Source organism: Arvicanthis niloticus, chromosome 25 (genome assembly GCF_011762505.2).
Source record: "Arvicanthis niloticus isolate mArvNil1 chromosome 25, mArvNil1.pat.X, whole genome shotgun sequence".
NCBI lineage: Eukaryota > Metazoa > Chordata > Mammalia > Rodentia > Muridae > Arvicanthis > Arvicanthis niloticus.
This window is the reverse complement of record NC_133433.1, coordinates 32,270,031-32,281,968: the sequence shown is the minus strand read 5'-3', so window position 1 is coordinate 32,281,968 and position 11,938 is coordinate 32,270,031. Positions and strand designations below refer to the sequence as shown.

General features: G+C 41.3%; 1 long non-coding RNA gene across 6 annotated transcripts in view; it reads left to right on the top strand.

Annotated features, from left to right (window-relative positions):
• Nucleotides 1-11,938, top strand: part of LOC143438618 (uncharacterized) — a 72,709-nt gene that overhangs the window by 43,939 nt on the left and 16,832 nt on the right. For all 6 annotated transcript variants that reach the window (XR_013107349.1, XR_013107348.1, XR_013107347.1 and 3 more), the window contains exons 2-5: nucleotides 5,586-5,778; nucleotides 8,236-8,337; nucleotides 9,277-9,391; nucleotides 9,949-10,127. This is a non-coding gene — a long non-coding RNA (uncharacterized LOC143438618). The remainder of the gene's footprint in view (nucleotides 1-5,585; nucleotides 5,779-8,235; nucleotides 8,338-9,276; nucleotides 9,392-9,948; nucleotides 10,128-11,938) is intronic.

Genomic DNA, 11,938 nt, shown 5'->3' with positions numbered 1-11,938 from the left:
CTCAGTAATTTGTTACGTCTTCCTTCAAACACTTATGTACACTCTCTCCTAAACTCTTACAGACCAAGGGCATGAGTGATAGCTTTTTTTCCAAGCTAATGAACTCATCTCACTTGATTATATATTGGATCCAGTCATGGCTTCTCCAAAATGACAGTTTGTAGTGATTGTCCTCTCAGATTCTTGTGGAATCTGGTGAAGGAAGAGGTGATGTTTTCATAGCAATGATAGTGGCAGACAAAGGTCCTGTCCACACTGACTGATTATCTGTTCATTTGACTGAGAGTTTCTGTCACATCATCATTAAATTATGAATTAACATTAAGCAAGGCACATTATTTCCCCTATACATTTTAAGTATCAAAAGGAAAAGCAAAAAAAAAAAAAAAAAAAAAAAAATTTCAGAAAATGCAGACATTCAGACTTCAGAGGTTTGAGATAGCAGCAACAACAACTCAAAAGTGCAAGAAACACAAGAGTTGGGTATTGTGCTTTATGTCTGTTTTCCCAGTCCCCGGGAAGCGGAGGCAGGAGGACTGGGCTACAGAGTGAGTCCATGTATTAAAGGGCTAAAAATACACAACAAAATAAAACTGTAGAAATTTGAAGTATCTTAGAAGGTAGGATAACATTTACCTAGTGGTTTTCAACCTTGGTACTACTACATCAGGGACAATGGAAAGGTTTGAAAAATATTTATTTTTTGAGACTATAATATAATTATATAATTTCCCCTTCCCTTTCCTTTCTCCCAACTCTCTCATAAACCCAATTGCTACTTTTTCATCCAATTTTCACGCATGCATACACGCACGCCCTGCTCAGACTGTATAATGGTGCTGGTGGGTCAGTTCCCAGCATTCCTTAGTTGCTTTACTTCTTTGTGTAGGGTTGAAGCCTCGTGGGCTTCCTTCCTTCCGTGTTAGCATGTCTACTGGTGGTGTTCTTGTTCACTTACCCACATCACTGAGACTCTATGGGTATAGCCTCTGACATTCTCACAATGTCACAGCAAACTTCCTGTTCCCCTGCTTCATATTCTCTTTCTTTCCCCTCTTTTGCAATAACCCTTGAGTCTTAGGCGTAGGAGTTCAACAGAGAGGCCCACTCATGGGGGCTGGGGAGATGGACCAGTCAGTAAAATGCTTGTCCTGTCACTGTGATAACTGGACTTAGATCTCAGCACCCACACAAAAGCTCGGGGAAGTGTTGTTTGTCTGTTACCAGATTGCTGAGGGTAGGGATCAGTTGGGTCCCTGGAGTTCAGGTCAGCCAGTTTAGTTAAACTGGAGAGCACTGCATTCAATAGAACACCCTATCTCAAATATCAGGTGGAGGGTGACTGAGGGAGACGCCTGATGTCTACATGCATGTATATACATGTACAAGTGCATGCACTCACAAAACATAAACACAGGTGTAGTGTATACCATGCAACAGAAGCTCTGGGCCTAGGCCTTGGCACCCATCCAATACTTTAAAAATTCCAACAGTCTTCTTATCCTTTTTCATAGGACATGCTTTGAATGCCTTCCCTGAGCCTCTTCTCAGTGTACTCTTTCTTCCTGCGAGGCTGGCCACAGAGCATGTGTGCCAGGCAAGGGCTGTGTCACTGAGCTATGCCCACATCCCTCAGTGCATGTCTGAGTGTTAGAACCTTCATAAAGAACATAGAAATCCATGCTTAGTCTCGATAGTGTGAAACAGGAGACTTTAACAACCTCCTTTTAGCATTGTAAACAGCATATTTCCTTAATACAATCTAAAATTTAATATTTAGATTAAATTATTATATTTTATACAATTATATTTTATATAATTATTATATTAAATATTATATTTATATAATTATTATATATTTTAAATATATAACATTTACAACATAAAAATATGCACAAAAAATGTGGTGGGTATGTATAGATTCCCAGCCAAGTCCCGGGCTCCCCGAAGGCAACTCACTATTCCAGCAATCCTAGTGTATGCTTCTATGTATTTTTATTAGACAATATACTCATGTCTTTCAAGGAAACATATGGCATTACTTTGCATTTAAAAATCTGCATATTTAGGAAAATGTTATGTGTATTAATTTGCATATCGATGTTGTGTCGGTTTGGTGTGGCGGGTGGATGTGGGAAGCGTAGGCTCACTCACCCTCCGTGCTACCAGATAGCCTGTTGGAGAAATTACACTAACAGTTACGCTTTATTGCTGAGAGGCATCTAGGATATCCATTTCAATGTTGCTTAATTTATACGAGCTTCTGATAAACAGCCTTCCTGTTGGCTTGGTTTCCACGTGAGTCACTGTTTCATAGGCTGATGAGAAGCTATGATTGCCCCATACTGTTGTCGTCAATCTTCTGACAGAGTTTAGTATGAGGCTTATGTCTTGAATATTGTTTCATTTCCTGGGGTGGGGAGGAGGTTTTTCATTTAAAAGTCAATCTTGTTATCTTCATGTTATGTCAAAATGCTTAGTTCTTAATTACAATTTGGTCACCTTGGATTTTAACTGCTAATAAGAAAGGTATATAAGACTATTATCATAATTTTGATATTGATAAGAATTATGTTGAATAGAAGATCTGTTACCTGGTGAAGTAGAGTCTTTATCTTTCATAGTACGACTTAAATTTACTGTATGTTGAAGAAAAATAGTGAATTTATTGTTTAGAATTAAGTATGAATAAATAAAGCTTATGTGATATTTGATTCCAGATTCAAGAAAGAGTTTAGAAGTACCAGATGCACCTTGGATTGTTTCTGAGTGTCTCTGAGGACTCACCAAGCAGCACTGGAATAAAGATCCTGCCAGTGTTTTTTGGTCCTATATGATAAGCTCATTTCAATTTTGGTTGAGGATAGGAATTTAAGGGTCTTACTCACACGAACCACCAGGGGGCGCTGTGGCATAATCAAGGGAGGCTTGTGGCTCCAGTTTGCAGAGAAGCAGCCGTGTAATCTTTCAGAAGAGCTTAGAAAAATCACCTTTACTCCTCAAATAGCATTTATAGAAGAAAATTTAAATGTGTAAACTAGTCTTTATTCCCAAAAGGAAAAAGAAACAGGACACACATATAATTTAAATGCAGCCCTTTTGTCTGAGAGAAGGAGTTTTTCTTTATATTTTTCAATCAGCTATTTGGAACAGGATAATTGGCTAATTATTTAATTCTTAATCCAGAACTGTGGGTCTATAAAATTCAACATAAAAGCAAAGTTCAGTGTATTTTTAGTTAAAATCTCACACAAAAAACGCACAAGTCATAAATGAACAGTGCGGAACCTCACGACACAGAATGCTCTGTTCCCTTAGCAGGCTGTGAAGGCTTTTGCGTCTTCCTGCCTTTCTAGAGGTAACTACTGTCGTGTTTTTCTCTCACTCTCACATGAAATCAAATTTCCCATTTTTGGGATTCCTGTAATGGGGTCCGTTTGGTACCCCAAGCGCGCGCTTGTGAACGCAGGTGACTGTGCATACCGGAACACAGCACTGGATTCTCTAGATCTGGAGTTATAGGACCCGTGAGCAGACCAGTGTGGGTGCTAGGAGCTCAGTTTGGGTCCCGTGAACATGGTTCCAGCCCCAGCATTCTCTGTTTAGATTCCTCAGTGCTGCGTCTGGCTACCAACATACCACATTTATAGAGTCTATTGTCCTGAGGTTGAATATTTGAGTTGGTTTCAGTTCTTAGTTATTAAAAATAAGGCATGTTTCATATCTTTTGGGTATAAATGCACACTCAGTTTTATCCCATTCCTTTTACAATGAACACGGTGGGCGCTATAATGTGCCACTGTGCGCGACAGTAGGGAATACATTGGGAAGACCAAAGGACGCTCAATACTTATTTCCGTCCTATTGGTTCAACATACGATTCTGATGTATTTTATAAAACCAAACTTTCTAATTTGTTTTCTGAGTTTTGCTTCAAAATACTTGGACTCACTTGGGACAACTGCAACACTAACCAGTGGTCAAGGTCACTCTATCACTGTACAAAGTAGTGAGGTGAAGAAATTGGCCCCAGGCCAGTAAGCCTACCCCTGCTAAGGGCCGAGAGAAGGAGATGGAGCAGGCAGGACAGATATTAGAGGAAGTGGAACCTAGCAGATTCACAACTTCATCGTGTCCTGGTTGCACTGGTGTCAGCTGAGGTTTGAAGGCAAGAAGAACATTCAATGGAGTTATGGTCCAACTTGGGTTTCACTGGAGCCTGTCAACTGAGTACCTCACCGTCACTGGGCAGGCCAGAGCTGTGTGGCCCTTTTCTCTGTTTTTCTCTATTTCAATCAGAAGTAATTAGGAGCAGAACAGGAAAGGACAGTGAGAACAATTTCCAACCCACATCAGTGTTAACGAGCTTTGTAGGCAGCCATAATTCTTCACTTAGATGTGCATGGTCTCTCAGTGTTCATGAGAGTCACCTTCACAGTCAGGGATTAAAATTCTGAACCTAGAAAATAACTCAGCCTTTTGATGTTACTGTTTGTTAAACAAACAAAGAAGAAAGCAGACAAACCCCCAGTAAAACAAACAAACAACAAACAAACAACGCCCCCCCAAACCAAAAGTCTTGTTCCTGTATCGAAAACTTAAAAGATACCGAGGGGACCAGCTCTCAGTCTCAGCACGACTGACCTGAGGATTTTTCAAGGCGTGGTTGTTGAGCCTTTTGTTAAATAGCAGTGATGGGACAGGTTGTGTTGGGCTCTTCCTGCTCGTCCTAGCCAGCAGACTAATTTTACACTTACTACCTCTTTGTCATTCTTACAATTCTCTGGGTGGTACCATTTAACCCTTTTTGGAGATGGTCAAGGTGGTGCCCAGGGAAGGCTGGGAGAATGTGGGTATGTTTCACATGTACTGAACATGTCTCACCATGTCATTTACTTTGGGAGGTGCTCCTGCACGCTATTTTTACAGACAGGACCCGTGAGCTGTTACTGAACCCTTACGATGTGTAAGGCATTCTGTTAAGTGCATTCCTGGCATTGTTAGCTCCATTTCCCAGCCTTATAACAATCCTGTTAGATACACACCATTCATTATCCCCACATCATGGAGGAGAGAAGTGGGGCTCGGTAAGTAAGGAGCTGGTCCAAACTCATGAGTTCAGTGAAAAAAAAAAAAAATAGGACAAAACTGGGAGTCAAAGTGGCCCCGTGTTACCTTTGATGTCCGAGGTCAGAGGGTTCAAGGCAGGGTGGTGTCTTCCCAGTGTGCGCTGCCTGTTGTACTTAAGGCTTGCTTCCCCCACCCTCAGGCACTGTGGTTTTAGTTCGTGTCATTATGTCTTATGCAAAGTAGACAAAACCCATTAGGGTTTGCTTTTTTTTGTGAGATGCTTTTCATCCACGTCATTAAGCAATGCTCTTTGTCTCTTGACGTGAGAGCAAATCCTTTAATCTTCACTCGTAGCTTGCAACTTTTCAGCCCTCTGATATTTTTGCCTTTTAAGTTTTATACTTCCTGTTGCTGGCCTGTTTTTTAAGGGCTGTTTTCTGATGCAAAGATTCCACACTATTTTTAATTCGTAATTTTTAAAAATTACATGCATGTCTGACTATTGGTTTATTCAGGTGCCTGCAGTGCCCATGGAGACCAGGAGAGGCCATCCAATCCCTTGGAGCGAGAGTTCGAACTGGAGGCACCCGATGTGCGTGCTGGGAATTGACTCTGCAGATGCTATGCACATCTTTAACTTGGGCTGTCTGTCTGTCTAGTGCCAACTGCACTGTTTTCAAAACGATTGGTTTGATGAATGAAATCAAGGTGAGAGAATCTTGCCTAGTTTCTTATTTATATCAATTATTACTTGGAAATGTATACTTAGATGGGAAAAATGTCCTAATCTCATTCTCTGTGTTCTGGAGTGCTGGGTTTTGCCTGGACAGATTATACATGCAATATAAACCAAGAATGTTTCCAGTGATTTTCACTAAAAGAGAAATTAGGCTTCCTGCGTCTCTGTCTTTGCACATGGAAGCTGGTATGCCTTTCTGTATGCTACATGAAAACCATATTCCTCATGAGGCTAGGATTCCCACGGGAGACTTGATGACTTGGCCCATTTCTGTGTACTTTTGCCAGACACTAGAGTCACCATACCCTTTATAAAAATGTGTTAATACTGGCATAAGCACAAAGACGATTTTATCTGCATGATTTTAGTGAACTGTTTGGACACAATTTGAAATTCTTGCAAAAAATGTGTTTGTCATCTGTTTTTCCTTTTTTTCGATGCTCTTAAGAGACTTTGCCCAAATTCCTCAGCAAAATTTTCTATCTGCCAGTCTTCCTGGCAGAAGATGACTGTGAGATTTTCACAATGAAAAAGAAACCAAAGACCTTTGAATGATATTATGTGCTTTGGGACAAGGGCCGCGCCTGAAATCAGAGCTTCCAGCAGATGGCAGCACCCCTTCACGGGATCGGCGCGGCAGACAAATGGAAGCGCCTAAAAGTAAAGCGATACCCCACTGAAGTCACGCGCCATTTCTGAGAAATGCGATAGCCTCGCCCGAGAAGGAGCCCGTTTACCATTATCTGTCTGCTATTATCTCATCCCTCTGTTCTGTCTGATTATTCTGCAGCTCAGCATTTTGCATACGCCAGCCTACAGGTCTCTCATATGGCTACCGAGTATGTGTTTAGAGTGTGGCATTCACCCCTTCAGCAGTAACCTTCACTAAGCGCTTTGCTGTCTTCTTTCTGCTGGCTCATGAATTTGCCTAAGTGATGTTTTTGGATGCAGTGTACTGAATGATAAGAACTTATAAGTAGACTCTGAGGCCCGATACATTAGTATTCTATCCAAATTAAGAAAAAAATGGGGGGATAGGAGGGATGACTTGGAGTTTAGGGTCCTCTTTCAGAGGCCTGTGTCTTTTAGTACCATGCCAGGTGGCCCACAGTTGCCTGTAACTCCAGTTCCAGGGGATCTGACTTCCTTGGGTATCCCCACAGATATTGTGCTTGCATGTTTGCGTACATTTTTTCCCTTTTTCTTCCTCTCTCCTTTCTTCCTTCTCTCCCTCCTTCCTCTCTCCCTTCTTCCCCTTCCTCTGTCACACACACACACACACACACACACACACACACACACACACACACTACTCCCCTACACCAAAAAAACAAAACAAAAACAAATCTTTAAATACGAATTTGGAACCTGTGCACACCACAGGAGCTCTTTGCTTGTGGGGTTGGCTGTCTGCTCTGTCTTTATTTCCTCCTTCCTGGGGCCCAGTGGGATGCTTCTGCCGTGATGCTGGACTCTTGCTCACAACATCTACTTATGGAGTGTGCTAGATTTCCGGAGACTAGCTAGAGATGGAGACTTCCAAGTCCTCTGAGGCCTATTTTAAAATATTTTTTTTTCCTTCCATAGGAAAGTTTCTCTGGCCTTATATGTCTATTTTTCATGGATGTTCATGCATTAGAATACTTTTGGCTAGAATAGAAAACTCATCCCAAATTATCTTAAATAATAAGGGTGTTTTATTTTTTTTTATGATAGGTTCTGAAATGAAGCAGTCTTCTGACTCAGTTAACTCAGAGGCTAGACCATGTCCTTGGGCATAGGTTCCCTGGGGTCTCTGTCAATTGCTTATCCTTTTTTTTCTTGTTCTCGGGATCATCAGCATCCAAGAGCAAAGACGCTCGTGGATCTGACATGCCTGGGTAGCTGTGAGTTCCAGGCTAGCCAGGTCTACATAGGAAGTTCCAGGCTACGCACACATACAAAGTGGGACTGTTTCTCAAAAGGTGAAAATGATTATTCACTTGATTTCTATGTTCTTTCTATTTAATCTATAAGTCACTCAACCGTTTTCATAACCTACCTACTTGAGATTTTAAAAGTAATTTATTAGGCAACAATTTCAAACATAGGCAAAGGTTTGAAGACAGGACAACATGCCCTGTGTAGTGCTCATGTATATGCATATCCCAGTTCCTCCATCGTCCACTGATGCCCTGTGGAGCACAGGTCCAGGGCCGGCCACGACAACTTTATGTCTTAAGTTCTTTCAGTCTGTTTCAGTCTTTTTTGAAGTTTCAGGTCATTGGCAGTTTTGTGTGTGTGTAGGTGTGTGTAGGTGTGCACGTGCACACATGCATGTAAGGTTGTATATGGATGTCTATGTGCATCTGTGTGGAGGTCAGAGGTCAGTACGGGTGTCGGTCTACAGTCACTGTTCATCTTATGGTTTGTTTTGTTTGAAGCAGGGTCTCTCTTTGGGACCTGGGCAGGCCAGAAAGACACAGCCTTTATTCTTTCTCCACCTCTGCAGTGCTAAGAAGTGTGATGCCCACACCCAGCCTTCTCATGTGAGTACTGGGGATCAAACCAAGATTCTCAGGCTTTCGTGGCGAGCACTTTCCAATTGAGCTCTCTCCCCAGAGTAAGCAAAATTTGTGGCAATGTTTTTGACTTGAGTTTTCTGTTTGTTTGTTTTTTTGTTTTTTATTTTTTTAAATCAAATATTTCTTTAGGTTTAGGTAATGTTGAATTGAAAGGAATTCCACTGACAGGGTTATATATTCTCCTTGCACTTGCTTGAGTGGCATGTAATGTTACTTTTCTTCTTACTGGTAGTATAAACTTGATTGCTTTATTCATATCGTGCCTACCTGAACTCATTGTAAAGTTACTTCTCTTTTGGGATTAAATGAATACGTAATTAAAAAATATTTTAAGATTTATTTTGTGTGTATGGTTATTTTGCCTGCCTGCATGTGTGTACCTGGTGCTGACAGAAGCCAGAAGAGGGTGTCAGTCTCTTGGCACTGGAGTTATAGATTATTGTCAGTCATTATGTGGATGTTAGGAACGGACTCCAAGTTCTCTGTAAGTGCTTTAAGGGTTGTAATCACCAGGCCATGTCTGCAGCCCCCTAAGTGGATACTTTGTGTTGTCTGCAGCCCCATAAGTAGATATTTTGTATTAGAACACACCGACACAGTATAAATATCTGTTCCTTGTCTGGTTTCCACTCAGTTGTTTTATCATCCATTGATGTCAGTTGCTTGAAATAAGACAGTTTAGAGTTAATTTTCCAATCCCATGTTCCTTTGTTTATTGTTTGGGACTATAAAGCTTTCTTCATCTCTCCAAACTTATCTGTAGCATGTAATTTTAAAAATCCACACTAAATCCCGCTAGGCGCTGGCATCAGCGATCACGCCCAGTCCTCACGGCTAGCATGCCCAGCCCCCATAACTAGCTTGGTGCCAAGCCGCCCTGATCTCTGTCTGTTCTTTATCCAGTGCAAAGGCTGGAGACCATGACTGCTGCCTGTTCCTCCTAGGCAACGCCTCTCCCACAAAGGCCCGCTTTGCCTCTCCTCAGAGCTCTGCCAGTGTTTGACCCGGTCTGGCTCAGGTCTGTCAAACTGCCCACCTGAATCATAGAGACTATAAAACACCAGACAGTCTTAATTTAAAAATTAACCAGAATGACACAACCACTGGGAGGGGAACCTATTGTCCTAAACTCGTCATCTATTCTAAGTTGGAAATTCTTCCGGTGGTAAAAGCCACCACCAAGTCTGACAGTTCCCCAGCCTACATTCTACAAGGGGCTGTCCTTTCTCCTGCTTCCTCTCTTCCTCTCTCAGACCTGGAAAATCCGCCTCTTTCTCTTTACCCAGTGATTAGCTTCTTGTCTTTATTAGCCAATCAAATAATTAGAGAAAATTCCCAACACTTACCCATTTATCCATTTAGATCTATGTGGACACGTTGATTATATTCAGTGTTTAGCTAGCCATCTGTTACTGTCGTTTTGGGACTCAAAATTTCTAAGATTTGGGCACAGATGTCCTCTTGAAGTGGCTTCTACATCCTTTTGATGTGTCTTTACCAGGTGTTTAGCATCTCTTTACTGGTTAGTAAGTCAAAAAAATTATTTCAGACTCATTTTATATATTCTTTTCTTAGGCCTGGGTCTTCTGCAAGAAGTACTCATTCCCCGATTCACTGCTTGTAGGAGTGTAAACTGGTGCAGCCATTATGGAAATCTGTATGGAAGATTCTCAACAAATTAAAAATAGAACTACCATATAACTCAGCTGTCCCAGGCCTGGGCATATACCAAAGAAGCTGATCGCCTACCACAGGTATTCTTGTGTACCCATGCTGCTGCATTCTTTACAACAGCACATGTATACAATGTACATACATGTATACAATGGTATTTTATTTAGCTGTAAAGGAGACTGGACATGAAATGTGTAGGAGAGTGGATGGAGCTAGAAAGTATCCCACTGAGTGTGATAACATGGACAAATACCGTATGCTGTTGCACTGAGTGTGATAACATGGACAAATACCGTATGCTGTTGCCTACGTGTGGATCTGACTTTTGGTGTTCATGTGTATATATTTCGTTGTGTGAAATCACACATCAGTTTTACTATAGCACGTATGTGACACCTTCTATTATAAATACTTCAAAAACGAGCGGCACATTCACGCTCTTCCGAGTCACTGACACAGTGGACTGTGCCTTTGGTCGAGTTGGCCAGACACTGTGGTTTCTTGCTTCCTGATTTCTGCTATGAGTCACAGATAGTATTTATCTTGCAGGATGATTTTAGGGATTAAATAAACCGAGGAATATAGCATTATTAAACGGTCTCTAATAACAAACCCTAGGGTGCCAGTAGCTGTTATTTTTGATCATTATTTGTGTTCAAGGTCCCTTTCTTTTGCGTAGATATTCAGAACCGTATCAGTTTTTTATCACGTCTTCAAAGCCATCCTAACAAAACTGTTATGGTCTGAATGTTTGACTCACCTCAACTTCATAAGTTCTAAAACGTATTGTCGCTGTCGTGGGGTCTGGAGATGGAGGCCTTTGGGGTGTGGTAGATCACAAGGTTGGAACTATAATGGATAAGATTACTGTCTTTATTAAAGGCCACAGAAGTAACTTAATTGATCTACTCTGAATACACCTGTGGGAACTCAATTGGCCTTGGAACTTCTCAGTTATCCTAGTGTCTCTTCCCCGTCTCACTGTAGGAAAGCTGGGTTTACAGAGGTTGCTGTCACATTGTTTCTACACCAATTCTGAGCACTGAACTCAGTCTGCCCCGCTTGCACAGAAGGATGTTTGCTTGCTGAGTCGTCCCCTAGCTCTGTTTATACCCTCTACCCCATTCATAAATGTGTTAACCAAGTTCTGGGGCCATGGATGGCCTGTGGTAGGTAATAAAATCACAAGGGTGGAAGAAAAACACAAGAGAGTGAAGTCTTTATTAGAGGCCAGAGAATTAGCTAGCTCTTTCTGATCTATGAAGATACCAAAGGAAGCTGCAGGCCGTGAGCCCTCAGGGGCCTAGCTAGAGCCTCGCCACTGGCTCCTGACCTCCAGAACACCAGGAAACCAAGTGTTTCTCTTGTTGATGACAAACTCTCCAGATGGATGCAATAAGGCTGTGAGGTCATGTAAAAGTGGCCAACAAGGCTGAAATTTGTGTCTTTTCAATGAGAAATGGAGTTGTGGTGCCTCACAGGGTTTGGTACAATTTAAATGAGACAATTAACACAGAGTGTTAGATATTATCACTATAAACATGAGACGGTGATCTGGCCTTTGAAATTTTGTGATAGTGAATCTTCGTTGTCAACTTTACTGGATTAAGAATCACCATGGAACCAGAGTCCCATGGGCTAGGGGATGTGTGTATGTATATATGTATATAATATATATATATATATATATATATATATATATATATATACATGTATATAATGTACACATTTATGTATACATATATATACTCTACACACATATATACATATATAGATATATGCATACAAATGCATAAATCCCTTCAATGCTAGTGTTTTAAAGAGTGTGGAATCTGAGTGCTGATGGCTACACTCAAATCCTGGCCTCTCCACTGTGAATGCCTGGGCAGCT